The sequence below is a fragment of the Lepidochelys kempii genome, chromosome 20 (genome assembly GCF_965140265.1).
Source record: "Lepidochelys kempii isolate rLepKem1 chromosome 20, rLepKem1.hap2, whole genome shotgun sequence".
Lineage (NCBI taxonomy): Eukaryota > Metazoa > Chordata > Testudines > Cheloniidae > Lepidochelys > Lepidochelys kempii.
This window is the reverse complement of record NC_133275.1, coordinates 1,572,021-1,589,631: the sequence shown is the minus strand read 5'-3', so window position 1 is coordinate 1,589,631 and position 17,611 is coordinate 1,572,021. Positions and strand designations below refer to the sequence as shown.

Here is a 17,611-nt window from a genome sequence, read left to right as displayed (position 1 = left end):
CATCGCATGAGGGTGGGGTGCGAGGGTGCCATGGGGCGGGGGCGTCGCGTGGGACGGGGCGGGGGTGTCATGTGGGACAGGGCGGGGGCATCGCATGAGGGTGGGGTGCGAGGGTGCCATGGGGCGGGGGCGTCGCGTGGGACGGGGCGGGGGCGTCGTGTGGGACAGGGCGGGGGCATCGCATGAGGGTGGGGTGTGAGGGTGGCATGGGGCGGGGGCGACGCGTGGGACGGGGCAGGGGCCTGGGCCTGGGACGGGGGCATCGCATGAGGGTGGAGTGCGGGTGTGCCATGGGGCAGGGGCCTGGGATGTAGTGGTGGCATTGTGGGGGAGGGGGCGCGGGAGGGGGCAGGGGCGTCGTGGGGGAGGGGGCGTGGCCATCACAAAGGCCGTGGCTCCCTCCTCACCCCAGTCTGGGCCCAGCCACTCGGCTCTCCTCAGGCGGCCCAGCCTGGCACAATGTTAGCTCAAGGACCGAGAGAGCCAGAGCAGAGGCTCGCTCCCCGGGGGGCCAGGGGCTCTGGGGCTCCCCCTGCTCCAGGGCCTGTGCCCGCAATCAGCTGAGCCCCGAGCCAGGGATGGCGCAAGGCGTGCACTGATTCACCCACCCCACTGCCGCGCAGCTGGACGCTGGAGTACATGCTCCACGCCCCCTGCACCCCTGTTCTACCTCCCACTCCCCCCGGCCCCGCTGCTGGAGCCTCCCTCCTTTCCCGGCTGAGTAGCCCAGGCTCCCCCCACCCCACTGGGTTGCTCCCAAACCCCGTCACTAACCCCTCCCCAGGTGTGCTCTGGGATCACAAAGGTCAGAGGCCCTGGGCAGCTGCAGGGCCTGGTCAGGGGACCGCACAAGGGGCAGGGGAGCACCCAGCCCCTAGACCCCCATGGTCTGCAAGGGTGGGGCCAAGACAAAGCCTCCGGTCTGGTCTCCCCCAGGGGCCCTGGGTGGTGGGGTAGAACTGCTGTCCCCTGGCCCCCATCGAGAAGAGAGACGGTCCCCTAGCCCAGCCAGGGACCTCTCCGAGATGCTGCCAGGAGCCTGCCATGCAGAGACAGCCTCAGCTAAGCCGAGATCTAGGTCGGTCCCAGGTGAGCTCCCAGCCAGGCCTTGCTTGGAGCAGGGAACATCCCAATGGCTAGGGGACCACACCCATGCAGAGCCCTAGCCAGCAATGCCCCATCCTGCACTGTCTATTCCCCCCGCAGGGCACCCAGCGATGCCCCGTGCTCAGCCCCCAGACACGTCACTTCCACCTGCTAAGCTGGGCTGGGAGACGTTCCCAGGGACCCCCAATGCTGCCGGGGGTGGAGCTGGGGGGGGCTCCTCCCCTCCCAGTGCGACGCCTGGGGGTGCTGTGATGCTGGGGGAGCCTTTCCCATCAAACCCAAATCCCTGTGTCCTCGTGGCCCTCCAAGCTGCCCCAATCCCTTTGGGACCTGTCCCATTAGCCCTGGTGGCCTGGCCTCACTCCCCAAGCCTCTGGCTGTCCAGAACTGCCCCTGCCCGTTCAGCTGGCTCTGGGGCCAGCGATGCCAGGGACATGCCCCACCCCAGAGCCAGCACCAGCCTGATTTGCCTCCTTGCTCCAGGATTGTTTGAGCCACTGCCTCCATCCCCCTGGCCCCGCTCCCCACGCTGTCCCCCACATCCAGAGCAAACCCCCCAGCTTTCCTTCCCCAGCCCCGCCTGCCCGGCCCAGCCCAAGGGCTGGGTCCTTCTCAGCACTCCTGCTGCATTGACCCAGTTGTGAGACAAAGCAGCCTCCCAGGCGGGGGTGTCAAGCAGCGTGGGGGGGGGGCATCTTTCCATTTAGCTCTTGTGAAGCAGACTCATAAATAAGAGAGCAGGGAGCCCGCGGGCCTGGCCAGCCCTGCCACTAATGGATGTGCAGAGATGCCAGCGAGCAGCCCTAGGGACAGGAGGCGTCTTGGGTTTCCAGGAGAGGAGCGAGGGAGAGAGACTCCGGGCAGCTGGGAGTAGGGGGACTCCCCTTGACTCCAGTCAGGGGAGAGCAAATCCCCAGCACTGGCAACAGAATGCATGGGGAGGTGGGGGGTGGAGCGTCCCAGTGGGAGGTGCATGGCTAGGGGTGAGACCGACCCTCCCCCACCTCCAAATCTGTGTGTCTCAGCTACCAGGATTGGCCCCCTCCCTGACAGAAATTCTGGCATCCACCTGGCAGCCACTCATGTCAGCCACCTGGCAGCCCTGCTCTGCAGCTCCTAGAAAGAGACTCTCCTCCCACCTGAGGGAGTGGGGTCCAGTGGTTAGAGCAGGGGGGCTGGGATCCAGGACTCCTGGGTTCTAACCCCAGCTCTGGGAGGTGAGCGGGATCTAGTGGTCAGAACAGGGGGGCTGGGAGCCAGGACTCCTGGGTTCTCTCCCCAGGTCTGGGAGGGGAGCGGGATCTAGTGGTTAGAACAGGGAGTCTGGAAGCCAGGATATGACGCAGCAGGGAGGGTGGGGGAGCGTTGACCTGGGAATGTGGCAGGGGGGTTTCACTGGGGATGGGAGACCTGAGAGCCTGTCACCTGAGCCGGGGAGGGGGAGGTAACACCTCTGCCCCGGAAACTGGACAAAGGCCAGAGGAGAGAGCCTGCTGGAGGGGGTTTGGTCTCAGTTTGGTGCTGGAACGCAGGGAACCCCAAGGCTGGGGTCTAAGCTCCTTGCCCCCCAGAAGGACTTGACTGAGGGGTCCTGGTTGTACCCACAAGCTCTGGTTTAGACTGTGTTCCTATTGTCCAATAAACCTTCTGTTTTACTGGCTGGCTGAGAGTCTCAGTGAATCCCAGGAAGAGGGGTGCAGGGCCCGGATTCCCCCACCCTCCATGACACAGGGCTCCTGGGTTCTCTCCCCAGCTCTGGGAGGGGAGCGGGATCTAGTGGTTAGGGCACATGGGGTCTCACAGAGTGAACTGGGCTCTTTAAAACGCAGCTTCTCCAGCCCATCTGTGCCTCATTAGCAGCCTCTTGATGGGGCCTGAGGCTGGAAGAGCAGGGGTGCGTCTGGGCATCGGCATGAGCACGGGGACAGTATGGAGCCCTCTCCTGAGCAAGCTTGGACCCCTGGCAGGGTGGGGGGTTCTGGCTGGACAGGACTCTGGCTGGATTGGAGCAACAGCTCCATAGGGACAGGCAGGGATGAGGCAGAGCCCTGGGGTGCCCACAGGCTGCTGGAGATGAATGTGGCATCGAGGGATTGTTTGGGGACTCTGCGTATTATCAGTTAATAAACCCAGCCCCCAGGGAGGGGTATGATTGGCCACAGAAGAGCCCCAGGTGGAGCTATTGATTTAAGGTGCCCTGAAGAGGGGAAGCCGAAGCAGGATGCCTGCAGAGCGGCCTCTGGGCATGGGGGAGGGGCGGGTAGTCAGGCTCGTGGGTCCTATCCCTGGCTGTGTGATCTTGGGCAAGTAGTTTAGTTGCTCTGTGCCTCAGTTTCCCCACATGTACAATGGGAATGATGCTACTGGCACCGTTCATTCACTGATGTTCGCAAAGTGCTTTGGGATCATCCTTGAGAATGCACTGGGGAAGAACATAAGAACGGCCAGATCAGGTCAGATCAAAGGTCCATCCAGCCTGGTGGCCAATCCCAGGGGCCCCTGCTGGAATGACCAGAGCAGGTAACCATGGAGCGATCCATCCTCTGTCGCCCTGTGATAAAGTGGGACTGTTCTTAATGTTTCCTCTGAATAGAGTGGGGGTGCCTCAGTTTCCCCTAAGCAGTTCTTAAGTGTCTAGGGGGTGGGATAAGGGTGTATGATAATTGCAGAGCCCTAGAGGGCAGGTGTGTGCAGGAGTCTGGACACAGAGAATGGCCGACACCCTGTTTCCTGGCGACTGATGGCCTGGGCCCTTCCCCCCCTGCAAGGTGAGAGCTGAAGGTTTGGAAAACAAAGGAATCAGGTGACCTCCTGGCCCGGGAAAGGGGAAAGCCCAGAGGAGGAGGGGCTGGAGGGAGTTTCAGTTTGGGGCTGGCTGGGACATGGAGTAAAGTGCAGACGTGGTTGTCTGGCTCACTGCCCCCCAAAATGGACCCAGCTGAGGGGTCCTGTTCTCTGCACCTGCAAGCTCTGTGTTAGACCATGTTCCTGTCGTCTAAGAAACCTCTGTTTTACTGGCTGGCTGAGAGTCCCGTCTGACTGCGGAGTTGGGGGGCAGGACCCTCTGGCTGCCCCAGGACCCCGCCTGAGCGGCCTCGCTGTGGGAAGTGCAGGGAGGGGCAGAGGATGCTGAATGCTCCGAGGTCAGACCCAGGAAGGTGAAGCCGGGTGAGCTGTGTGTCCTGCAGACAGGCTGCTCCCAGAGAGGAGACTCCCCAGAGTCCTGCCTGGCTTCCTGGGGATCAGTTCCCGAGCATCGCCCCAGGACCCCGTGACACGCCCATTCCCAGCTCTGGCAGACAGAGGCTAGGGACCCCACCCCTCCTATCCTGGCGAGGAGCCATTGATGGACCTGTCCTCCAGGAACTGATCTAGGGCTGAGCATTGGTGGTTGTTAATTCGCCTGGTTAGAAAGGTGAGTGAGCAATGTGTCTGTCCCTGCGGGCTGACACCCCCCACCCCTGGCCCGCAGGGCCTGGCCTCCGCGTGTCGGAGCCACGAAGGGCACCTGGTGGGAGCTGAGCTCACACCTGAGTCACCCATCTGGCAGCCTGTGCCAAGCCAGGCCGGGCAACGGAGGCTCCCGGCCCCCTCTGAGCCAGCTGGCCCTCCGTCTCTCCACCATGTCGGCCTGGCCCTCCTTCACCCCCGGGCCAGCTGGCCTCTCCACCCGCACGTGGCACCCAGGGGCCCTTCGCTGCTGTAGGAAGCAGCTGGTGGCTCCAGAGTGGGGCACGGTGACCCCCACCCCTCCTTCCAAACGAGGCCAGCTCAGAGCCTCAGCCACCCCGCAGCGCGTCCGCGGCCCAGCACCCTGCCCCCAGGACGGCCCGTGGCGCGCTCCCCCAGGTCCCTGGAGCATCCCAGCATGCTGCGCCGAGCACTGCCTACCCCCGACCCCCGAGTGGTTCTGACCTGCCTGGGGATGGCCCGGGACCCGAGTCCTTCCCTCCCTTGCTGCCAGGGGAGCTGGAATTTCAGAGCTTTTCCGCCAGCTTCCCCTGACACAGCACTGCCTCTGTACATAGCTGGGCCTGGGGAGAGCTTCTTGCTGATGCTCCCAGGATCTGGGGGGGCGGGGACGGGCTGTCTCCTCCCGGCACCCGGGGTCCAGCGCAAAAGTTTCGCCCAGCACAGGGCTCCCGGCACTGCCGCAGCTCCCAGTTCCGCCCCCACATCCCAGCATCAGCGCCTGGCCCCGGCTTGAGGGATAAGCCATTGCTCATGTCTTTGGTAATGCGGGAAAGGGTGTTTGGCCAGTGGTGAGAGCTGGGGGCTGGGACTCCAGGGTTCTCTCTCTCCCTGGCTCGGGGCGGGGCGGGCCGGGGGGAGTGGGGTCTGGTGTTTAGAGCAGGCCACAGGGGGGCTGGAAGGAAACCTGCCTCTCCTAGTCAGAGGTGGATGGAAGCCAGGACTCCTGGGTTCTCCTGTTGCTGCTCTCCTCCCAAGGCCGGGCGGGAATGCGGGTGATAACTCGATGCTCCAATGGGAAAGGCAAAGAGCAGGTTTCCCCCCCCCAAATACAAACCCTGGGTGTGAGGGAGATGCCGGGCAGGGAGAACTGGGAGGCTGTGGGGAGGAAAATGCTGCCTATCCCCCTGCTCTATGCTGCTGCCCCCCCTGGATTTGTAGAGGGCCCGTGGGGGAGGGTCTTTGCTCAATGCACCAGATTCCGCCCTGGGCTCCCTGCTGTGACGGGGGGCGGCATTCCAGGGTTACACCGGTGCAGCTGAGAGTGGGGTCTGGCCCCGCGTCCGTCCGTCTGTCTCTGACACACGCCTGTGCCCGCCCTCCCCCTGCCCCGAAGCGGCAGGATCCCGCCACAGAGACGACAGGACTTGCTGGCTCCTACCTCTAGAAATATTTCAGAGCCCCCCTGCATTGGGCAGTATGCGGGCAAGTGGGAGGCGGGCTTGGGGGGGGAGCAGGGCCCCCTCCTGGCTCCCAGCCCCCCGGCAGGGGACAGGCTGGGGTGTCTCCCACCGCTGAACGGCTCTCAGAATTAGGGCATCTTGCGAGCGCTCCAGCAGCGTATGAATTATTGAGGAGCTGCCAGGCAGATTTGCAGAAACACCTTCCCCTGGGCACCTGCAAACCCACCCCCGCCCAGGCCAGCGTGGAAAACAGCAGCCTGGCATGGGGCCGCGGGTGCGGCTGCAGGGGAAGGGCAGCCAGGGACAGGAGTGACCCCAGCAGAGGGGAGGGGAGCAGCCCCCGATCTCACCACTTTCCCTCTGCCTGCTGACTCGCTGGGTCTGCTCCGGCGTGCCCTGGAGCCCAGGGCTGTCCCTTCTCATCTGGGGGGCGGGGGGGCACTTCGGCATGTATCTGTGTCTCTCTGCGGCCCTGCCTGGGGCGTGTGCACAAGATCGGAGCATGGAGGCAGGAGTCCTGGGGCAGCAGAGGGATCCGGGCCTCAGCCCCCTGCAGCTGCTGGGGGCGGTGGGGGGTATGTTTGTGTCACAGACGCCAGGACACGGGGGCGGGGGGAGCATGTGTCTGGTAGCGACAGCTGCTCTCACCATGCTGCAGCCTCGAAGCGGCTCCATGTGGGCGGCCGAGGGAGGCTGGCACCCGTGTGGAAAGGAGGGCCCCTGCCCGGTGCGTGTGTGAGTGCGGCCCCACCCCCGACACACTCCCCGGGGTTATGTGTGCAGCCCTGCACGTGGACGATACGCACGCCCAGGAGACCCAGCGCCGTACCCTCGCCTGGCTCCGCTCCTTGCCCACAACACGCCACTCGCACCAGCTCCCTGGCTTGGGGCCAGTCTATCGTCTCAAGCCGCAGGCCCAGCGGAGCGCCCAGGGGCTGCTCTCCATGGAGCATGACAGCACGGCAGGGCTCTGACCCCTGGGGAGGTTAGACCCCCTGGCACCTGCCCCCAAGAGTCCGTTCTAGCTCAGACATGGGCCCACGGTTTCAACTGGATACAGGATTCTTCTTTGCTTCCTGCCCTATGCTGCTGTTCAGCAGCTGCCACATCCCACCCCAGAGATGGCTGCATTTCAGTGCCAGGTGAGCACTGTCACGGAGTGTGGGGGAGTCCAGGCCCTGCACCCCTTTTCCTGGGATTCACTGAGACTCTCAGCCAGCCAGTAAAACAGAAGGTTTATTGGACAACAGGAACACAGTCCACAACAGAGCTTGTGGGTACCCCCAGGACCCCTCAGTCAAGTCCTTCTGGGGGAGCAGGGAGCTTAGACCCCAGCCCTGGGGTTCCCTGTGTTCCTCCACCCAGCCCCAAACTGAAACTAACCCCCCCCAGCAGGCTCCCTCCTGCAGCCTCTGTTCACATTCCCGGGCAGAGGTGTCACCTCCCCCTCCCCCTCCTGGCTCAGGTGACAGGCTCTCAGGTCTCCCCTCCCCAGGGCACATTCCTAAGTCAACACTCCCCCGTCCCTCTCCCCCCTTCGAGACTGAACTGAGCGGGGTCACTGTGACCAGTGTCCTGGGGAAGTTCGGGGCCCCTTCTCCGGGACAGCGCATCCGCTATCAGGTTGGCCCTTCCCTTCACGTGGACCACGTCCATGTCGTAATCCTGCAGGAGCAGGCTCCATCTCAGGAGTTTGGCGTTGGCTCCTTTCATCTGGAGCAGCCAGGTCAGGGGAGAGTGGTCGGTGTACACGGTGACGTGTCGCCCGAAGAGATAGGGCTCTAGTTTCTTGAGGGCCCACACCATGGCCAGGCACTCCTTCTCGATGGCCGCGTAGTGTTGCTCCCGGGGTAGCAGCTTCTTGCTCAGGTACACGATGGGGCGTCTCTCCCCCTTTTCATCCTCCTGCATTAACACCGCCCCCAGTCCCGTGTCGGAGGCGTCGGTGAACACCACAAAGGGCTTGTCAAAGTCTGGGTTTGCCAGAACTAGGCCACGGACCAGAGCCTCCTTCAGCGCCCGGCGAGCCTCCTGGCACTACTCGGTCCAGACCACCTTGTCTGGCTTCCCCTTCTTGCATAGCTCAGTGATGGGGGTGGCTATGGCACTAAAGTGGGGCACAAATCTTCGGTAGTATCCTGCCATCCCAATAAAGGCTTGGACCTGCTTTTTGGTGTGGGGAGCGGGCCAGTCTCTGATCACCTGTGACGAAGTGGGACTGTTCTTAATGTTTCCTCCGAATATTGTGGGGGTGCCTCAGTTTCCCCTAGGCAGTTCTTAAGTATCTAGGTGGTGGGGTAAGGGTGTATGATCGTTGCAGAGCCCTAGAGGGCAGGTGTGTGCAGGGGTCTGGACACAGAGAATGGCTGACACCCTGTTTCCTGGACACTGATGGCCTGGGCCCTTCCCCCCCACCCCCGCAAGGTGAAAGCTGAAGGGTTGGAGAACAAAGGAATCAGGTAACCACCTGGCCCAGGAAAGGAACAAAGCCCAGAGGAGGAGGGGCTGGAGGGAGTTTCAGTTTGGGGCTGGCTGGGACATGGAGTGAAGGGCAGACGTGGTTGTCTGGCTCACTGCCCCCCAAAATGGACCCAGCTGAGGGGTCCTGTTCTCCGCACCTACAAGCTCTGTGTTAGACCATGTTCCTGTCATCTAATAAACCTCTGTTTTACTGGCTGGCTGAGAGTCCCGTCTGACTGCGGAGTTGGGGTGCAGGACCCTCTGGCTGCCCCAGGACCCCGCCTGAGCGGACTCGCTGGGGGAACCACACAGAGGGGCAGAGGATGCTAAATGCTCTGAGGTCAGACCCAGGGAGGTGGAAGCTGTGTGAGCTTCGTGTCCTGAAGACAGGCTGCTCACAGAAAGGCGACTGCCCCAGAGTCCTGACTGGCTTCATGGGAAGCAGGTCCAGAGCATCATCCAGGGACTCCGTGACATCACCTCCACCTTGGCTGGTTCCGACTTTAGGCGGCCGCTCCCCACCCAATGGCCCAGGTAAGATACTTCAGCCATCCCCACCTTGCACTTCTCCGCTTTTACAGTCAGCCCAGCCCCCTGGAGTCAGTCCAGCACTTGTCTAACCTGGGACACGTGGTCCTCCCAGGTCTGGCTAAAGACACAGATGTCATCAATATACGCCACGGCAAAACTCTCCAACCCCCTCAGGAGCTGGTCCACTAGGCGCTGGAAGGTGGCCAGCGCTTCCTTGAGGCCGACAGGCAGGGTCAGGAACTCATAGAGCCCCAGAGGGGTGATAAAGGCCAATTTCAGCCGGGCATCTGCATCCAGCAGCACTTGCCAGTAGCCCTTTGTAAGGTCCATGGTGGTAAGGTACCGAGCTCCTCCCAGCTTGTCTAGGAGCTCGTCCGGCCTGGGCATGGGGTAGGCATCAGATACAGTGATGGCATTGAGCTTCCGATAGTCCACACAGAACCGGACCGACCCGTCCTTTTTGGGGACCAGCACCACCAGCGAGGTCTAAGGGCTGGCAGATGGCTGGAGCACCCCCAAAACCAGCATGTCCCGGACCTCTCTTTCCAGGTCCTGAGCAGTTTTCCCTGTGACTCGGAAGGGGGAGCATCTTATCGGCGGGTGCAACCCTCTCTGCACCCGGTGGACAGTCAGATTAGTGTGTCCAGGCTGGTTGGAGAACAGCTGTCGGTACAGATGCAGCACCCCCTTGATCTCAGCTTGCTGGGCAGCGGTTAGCTGATCCGAGAGGGGAATTGTGTCCAGGGGGGAACCAGCTCCGGTCCCAGGGAATAGATCTACTAAAGGGTCATCTCCCTGCTCCTCCCACTGTCCACACACGGCCAACACCACATTCCCCCTGGCATAATATGGCTTCATCATATTCACATGGTACACCCGGCGGTGGTGCGCCCGGTTCGACAGCTCCACCACGTAGTTTACCTCATTGAGCTGCTTGACGACCTTGAAAGGGCCCTCCCAGGCGGCCTGTAGTTTGTTCTTTCTCACAGAGATGAGAACCATCACCGGATCCCCGGTGGCGTAGGCACGGGCCTGTGCCGTGCGGTCATACCAGACCTTCTGCTTCCTCTGGGCTCTGGCCAGATTCTCCCTGGCCAGGCCCATGAGTTCAGCCAGTCTCTCTCGGAAGATCAGGACATACTCCACCACTGACTCTCCATCGGGAGTGGCCTTCCCCTCCCACTCGTCTCTCATCAGGTCCAGGGGGCCCCTCACCCTCCTGCCATATAACAGTTCGGAAGGCGAAAATCCGGTCGACTCCTCGGGCACCTCCCTGTACGCGAACAGCAGGTGAGGTAAGTACTTGTCCCAGTCCTGCGGGTGCTGGTCCATAAAGGTTTTCAGCATCATCTTTAGCGTCCCGTTGAACCTCTCCACCAGCCCACTGGACTGGGAGTGATAAGCTGAGGCCCAGTCGTGCCGGACCCCACATTTCAACGAAGTCAACGAATGGCTATGCAGGTTGTGTCGGAGAGAAGGCTTTGGATTCTTTGACCATTGGATGGTGTTCCAAGAAGGAGTGCTAGGCAGAGACGGGCTCCACCTAACAAAGAAAGGGAAGAGCATCTTCGCAAGCAGGCTGGCTAACCTAGTGAGGAGGGCTTTAAACTAGCTTCACCAGGGGAAGGAGACCAAAGCCCTGAGGTAAGTGGGGAAGTGGGATATCGGGAGGAGGCACGAGCAGGAGCGCATGAGAGGGGAGGGCTCCTGCCTCATACTGAGAAAGAGGAGCGATCAGCAGGTTACCTCAAGTGCCTATATACAAATGCACGAAGCCTGGGAAACAAGCAGGGAGAACTGGAAGTCCTGGCACGGTCAAGGAATTATGATGTGATTGGAATAACAGAGACTTGGTGGGATAACTCACATGACTGGAGCACTGTCATGGATGGATATAAGCTGTTCAGGAAGGACAGGCAGGGCAGAAAAGGGGGGGGGGAGTTGCACTGTATGTAAGGGAGCAGTATGACTGCTCAGAGCTCAAGTATGAAACTGTAGAAAAACCTGAGAGTCTCTGGATTAAGTTTAGAAGCGTGAGCAACAAGGGTGATGTTGTGGTGGGAGTCTGCTATAGACCACCAGACCAGGGGGATGAGGTGGACGAGGCTTTCTTCCAGCAGCTTGCAGAAGTTACTAGATCGCAGGCCCTGGTTCTCATGGGAGACTTCAATCACCCTGATATCTGCCGGGAGAGCAATACAGCGGTGCACACACAATCCATGAAGTTTTTGGAAAATGTAGGGGACAATTTCCTGGTGCAAGTGCTGGAGGAACCAACTAGGGGCAGAGCTCTTCTTGACCTGCTGCTCACGAACTGGGAAGAATTAGTAGGGGAAGCTAAAGTGGATGGGAACCTGGGATGGAACATGAAATGGTCAAGTTCAGGATCCTAACACAAGGAAGAAAGGAGAGCAGCAGAATACAAACCCTAGACTTCAGAAAAGCAGACTTTGACTCCCTCAGGGAACTGATGGGCAAGATCCCCTGGGAGAATAACATGAGGGGGAAAGGAGTCCAGGAGAGCTGGCTGTATTTTAAAGAATCCTTATTGAGGTTACAGGGACAAACCATCCCGATGTGTCGAAAGAATAGTAAATATGGCAGGCGACCAGCTTGGCTTAACAGTGAAATCCTTGCTACTCTTAAATACAAAAAAGAAGCTTACAAGAAGTGGAAGATTGGACAAATGACCAGGGATGAGTATAAAAATATTGCTCGGGCTTGCAGGAGTGAAATCAGGAAGGCCAAATCACACCTGGAGTTGCAGCTAGCAAGAGATGTTAAGAGCAACAAGAAGGGTTTCTTCAGGTATGTTAGCAACAAGAAGAAAGTCAAGGAGAATGTGGGCCCCTTACTGATTGAGGGAGGCTACCGAGTGACAGAGGATGTGGAAAAAGCTAATGTACTCAATGCTTTTTTTGCCTCTGTCTTCACTAACAAGGTCAGCTCCCAGACTACTGCACTAGGCAGCACAGCATAGGGAGAAGGTGACCAGCCCTCTGTGGAGAAAGAAGTGGTTCGGGACTATTTAAAAAAGCTGTCCATGAGCACAAGTCCATGGAGCCAGATGCACTGCATCCCAGGGTGCTAAAGCAGTTGGCGGATGTGATTGCAGAGCCATTGGCCCTTATCTTTGAAAACTCATGGCGACTGGGGGAGGTCCCAGATGACTGGAAAAAGGCTAATGTAGTGCCAATCTTTAAAAAAGGGAAGAAGGAGGATCCTGGGAACTACAGGCCAGTCAGCCTCACCTCAGTCCCCGGAAAAACATGGAGCAGGTCCTCAAGGAATCAATTCTGAAGCACTTAGAGGAGAGGAAAGTGAGCAGGAACAGTCAGCATGGATTCACCAAGGGCAAGTCATGCCTGACTAATCTAATTGCCTTCTATGATGAGATAACTCGCTCTGTGGATGAGGGGAAAGCAGTGGACATGTTGTTCCTTGACTTTAGCAAAACTTTTGACACGGTCTCCCACAGTATTCTTGCCAGCAAGTTAAAGAATTCTGGGCTGGATGAATGGACTATAAGGTGGATAGAAAGCTGGCTAGATTGTCGGGCTCAACGGGTAGTGATCAATGGCTCCATGTCTAGTTGGCAGCCGGTATCAAGTGGAGTGCCCCAGGGGTCGGTCCTCGGGCTGGTTTTGTTCAATATCTTCATTCATGATCTGGAGGACGGTGTGGATTGCACCCTCAGCAAGTTTGCAGATGACATTAAACTGGGAGGAGAGGTAGACACGCTGGAGAGTAGGGATAGGATACAGAGGGACCTAGACAAATTAGAGGATTGGGCCAAAAGAAATCTGATGAGGTTCAACAAGGACAAGTGCAGAATCCTGCACTTAGGACGGAAGAATCCCATGCACCGCTACAGACTAGGGAACGAAGGGCTAGGCAGCAGTTCTGCAGAAAAGGATCTAGGGGTTACAGTGGACAAGAAGCTGGATATGAGTCAGCAGTGTGCCCTTGTTGCCAAGAAGGCCAATGGCATTTTGGGCTGTATAAGTAGGGGCATTGCCAGCAGATCGAGGGATGTGATCGTTCCCTTCTATTCAACATTGGTGAGGCCTCATCTGGAGTACTGTGTCCAGTTTTGGGCCCCACACTACAAGAAGGATGTGGAAAAATTGGAAAGAGTCCAGCGGAGGGCAACAAAAATGATTAGTGGACTGGAACACATGACTTATGAGGAGAGGCTGAGGGAACTGGGGATGTTCAGTTTTCAGAAGAGAAGAATGAGGGGGGATTTGATAGCTGCTTTCAACTACCTGAAAGGGGGTTCGAAAGAGGATGGCTCTAGACTGTTCTCAGTGGTAGAAGATGACAGAACAAGGAGTAATGGTCTCAAGTTGCAGTGGGGGAGATTTAGGTTGGATATTAGGAAAAACTTCTTCACTATGAGGGTGGTGAAACACTGGAATGGGTTACCTAGGGAGGTGGTGGAATCTCCTTCCCTAGAAGTTTTTAAGGTCAGGCTTGACAAAGCCCTGCCTGGGATGATTTAGTCAGGGATCGGTCCTGCTTTGAGCAGGGGGTTGGAATAGATGACCTCCTGAGGTCCCTTCCAACCCTGATATTCTATGATTCTATGATTCTCCCACAAGCACCGGAGCAGGGCTGACATGAAGTTGGAGCCTTGGTCTGTCAAGACTTCCTTGGGGAATCCCACTCGGCTGAAAATGGTCAGGAGCGCATCGGCCACGGTGTCTGCTTCAATGGAAGCTAAGGGCACTGCCTCGGGGTAGCGGGTGGCAAAATCTACCACCCCCAGAATGTATTTCTTCCCCGACTGGGTCGTCTTGCTGAGAGGCCCCACGATGTCCATGGCCACCTTCTGGAAAGGCTCCTCTATGATGGGCAAAGGTCTCAAAGCCGCTTTCCCCTTGTCCCAGGCCTTCCCCACCCTCTGACAGGGGTCGCAGGATCGGCAATACTGCCGGACCGTGGTAAAGACCCCAGGCCAGTAAAAGTTCTGTAGCAACCTCTGCCGGGTGCGTCGGATTCCCTGGTGCCCTGCGAGGGGGATGTCATGGGCCAGGTACAGTGGCTTGCGGCGATACTTCTGGGGGACCACCAGCTGCCTCCTGATCCCACAGGACTCTACTTCCCTTGTGGGAGCCCATTCTCGGTACAGGAACCCCTTCTCCCACAGGAACCTCTCCTGGCAGCCTCTCCTCATGGTCCGTCCCACCCTGAGGTCGGCCAGGTCCCTGAGCTTCCGCAAGGAGGGATCTTTCCTCAACTCGGCCTGGAACTCAGCGGCTGGGGAAGGGATGGGGCCCGGTTCCCCCTCAGTGACCAGGTCTGAGGCCTCAGCCTCTCTGAGCCGTGCCCCTCGGCGCTCCCTCCCCACCAGGGTAGGGTCCTGCGCCTCCGGTGTGGTACCCTCCCCGAGGTCAGGGTGCAGTGCCCCTCGCCGGCTCTGGCTACGGGTCAGAACCAGGGCAGTCTGGGGCTTGCTTGGCCAGTCCTCTAGGTCTCCCCCCATCAAAACGTCAGTGGGCAAATAGTGGTGTACCCCCACATCCTTGGGGCCCTCCTTGGCCCCCCATTTCAGGTGTACCCTTGCTGTAGGCACCTTGAATGGGGTCCCACCCCCCCCCATCAGGGTCAGGTAGGTGTTGGGCACCACCCGATCTGGGGCCACCACCTCAGGCCGGGCCAGCGTCACCTCCGCGCCCGTATCCCAGTATCCATTGACCTTCCTCCCATCCACCTCCAGGGGAACAAGGCACTCTCTCCGGAGGGACAGCCCCGCGCCCACCCTGTAAACCGAGGACCCTGAGTCCAGAGCCTCCAGCCCTCTGGCGGAGTTGGCCTGGGGTACTCTTCCCTCCGGGGCAGGTGGTAAACTGGTAGGCCCCCTTTCCTGGGTCGTCTGCCCCTCATCCAGCTGAGTCCCTACCCAGTTAACCCTGGGTAGGTTGGGTCTGCTCAGTTTGTCCCTGAGCCCGGGGCACTGGGACCGTACGTGGCCTCTCTGGCCACAGTGATAGCAGCTCAGGTCACGTTGGTCCCCTCGAGCGGGTCGGAGGGGCCCGACGCCAGGCGTTCCCCTTGGGAGGGGGTTCTCCCTATTTCCCCGCTGGGAGGCCCCCTGGTGACTCTCTCTCTGCATCGGGGGGGGCCTGTTCTTTTGGGACTCCTCCCAGCTACCCCCTGACCGACTGTTCACAAACTCGTCGGCCAGCTGCCCTGCGTGCTGGGGGTTCTCGAGCTTTTTGTCCACCAGCCACAGCCTCAGGTCGGAAGGGCACTGATCATACAGTTGCTCCAGTACGATTAGGTCAAGCAGGTCCCCTTTAGCTTGAGCCCCAGCTGTCCACTTGCGGGCATACTCCTGCATCCGGTTGACCAGTTGTAGGTAGGTGACCTCAGGCGTTTTACGCCGACTCCGGAACCTTCTCCGGTACATCTCGGGGGTCAGCCCAAACTCACGGAGCAGGGCCTGTTTGAACAGTTCATAGTCCCCTGCCTCCGGCCCTGTCATTCGGCTGTACACCTCCACGGCTTTGGGGTCCAGTAAGGGGGTGAGGAACTGGAGCCTGTCCGCAGGGTCAACCCTGTGCAGCTCACAGGCATTCTCAAAGGCCGTCAGGAAGCTATCTATGTCCTCCCCCTCCTTCCGCTGGGCCAGGAAGCACTTACCAAAACTCCTTGCAGTCTTGGGTCCCCCCGCACTCACCGCAGCCGGGGCCCCACTGCTCCTCAGCCTGGCCAGCTCCAGTTCATGCTGTCTTTGTTTCTCCTTCTCCTCCTGCTCATGCCTACATTGCCTCTCCTTCTCCTGACATTCCCTCTCCTTCTCCTCCTGCTCATGCTTATGTTGTTTTTCATGATCCTCCAGCTCCCTCATTGTCATCTCCCTCTCCCATTCTAGCCGCATCTGCTCCAGGGATGGGGAGCTCCGCTGGGAGGATCCCCTGCTGGCTGCCAGGGCCAGGGTGCCCTCGGTATTCGCTGGGCTTCTCCCAACCCCTCCCCCAGGCCTAGATAGGAAGGGTCTCGGGATGTCCTGGGCACCAGTCTGACCCCTCCCAGCCCGGTCAGGCCCCAGGGCCCACGCTGCGTCCCCCAGGCGGCTTCCCTCAGGGACAGGGATCGGGTCATCCAAGCGATCCCTCTCCTCCAGCTGGGCAATCAGCTGTTCCTTGGTGGACCTCACGATGCGCGGCCCCCTCTGCCTGCACAGCTCCACCAGGTCGCTCTTCAGGCGTTTAGCGTACATCTCCCTGCTGGCCCCTCGCAGGCCGGGCAGCTTTATACGGTTTCCAGGGAAAACCCCTCATGTGCCAGTCCTTCTTGAGGTCACCACCTCTTTGCCAGGGTCGAGCTGCAGACTCCTCCGCCCCTGGGACCGCTCGCTGCAATCCCCAGGGGAACCCTGTTACTGCAAAAGTCCTTCTCTCTGGTCACACACTCCCAGGGGTTAACCACCCCCCGAAACCGTCTCTCTCTGAATCTTCAGCACGCCCGGTCCCCGTCAATCCCCCTTCGTTTTACTGCTTGTGACGATGTGACTCAGCAGCAGTCTGACCCCTCCCAGCCCGGTCAGGCCCCAGGGCCCACGCTGCGTCTGCCGGGCGGCTTCCCTCAGGGACAGGGATCAGGTCATCCAAGCGATCCCTCTCCTCCAGCTGGGCAATCAGCTGTTCCTTGGTGGACCTCCCGATGCGCAGCCCCCTCTGCCTGCACAGCTCCACCAGGTCGCTCTTCAGGCGTTTAGCGTACATCTCCCTGCTGGCCCCTCGCAGGCCGGGCAGCTTCCCACGGTTTCCAGGAAAAGCCCCTCGTGTGCCAGTCCTTCTCGAGGTCACCACCTCTTTGCCAGGGTCGAGCTGCAGATTCCTCCGCCCCTGGGACCGCTCGCTGCAATCCCCCGGGGGACCCTGTTACTGCAAAAGTCTTTCTCTCTGGTCACACATTCCCAGGGGTTAACCGCCCCCCGAAACCGTCTCTCTCTGAATCTTCAGCACGCCTGGTCCCCGTCAATTCCCCTTCGTTTTACTGCTCCCCAGTCACTTACTGCAGGAAGCGCCGTTCACGGGGTGCAGTAGATCCCACCGCTGCCACCAGTTGTCACGGAGTGTGGGGGAGTCCAGGCCCTGCACCCCTCTTCCTGGGATCCACTGAGACTCTCAGCCAGCCAGTAAAACAGAAGGTTTATTGGACAACAGGAACACAGTCCAAAAACAGAGCTTGTGGGTACAACCAGGACCCCTCAATCACGTCCTTCTGGGGGAGCAGGGAGCTTAGACCCCATCCCTGGGGTTCCCTGTGTTCCTCCACCCAGCCCCAAACTGAAACTAAACTCACCCAGCAGGTTCCCTGCTGCAGCCCCTGTTCACATTCCTGGGCAGAGGTGTCACCTCCCCCTCCCCCTCCTGGCTCAGGGGACAGGCTCTCAGGTCTCCCCTCCCCAGGGCACATTCCCAGGTCAACACTCCCCCCCTCCCTGCTGAGTCACATCGTCACACTGCTCCCCAGTCACTTACTGCAGGAAGCGCCGTTCACGGGGTGCAGAACATCCCACCGCTGCCACCAGTTGTCACGGAGTGTGGGGGAGTCCAGGCCCTGCACCCCTCTTCCTGGGATTCACTGAGACTCTCAGCCAGCCAGTAAAACAGAAGGTTTATTGG

The 17,611-nt window shown here is 59.9% G+C and overlaps 1 protein-coding gene across 1 annotated transcript in view; it reads left to right on the top strand.

Moving 5' to 3' along the window:
- Positions 1-4,277: 4,277 nt before the first annotated feature.
- ADCY6 (adenylate cyclase 6) overlaps positions 4,278-17,611 on the top strand; it is a 45,962-nt gene continuing 32,628 nt past the window's right edge. The window contains exon 1 of the mRNA XM_073318324.1: positions 4,278-4,522. The gene's annotated coding sequence lies outside the window, so the exon portion shown is untranslated. The remainder of the gene's footprint in view (positions 4,523-17,611) is intronic.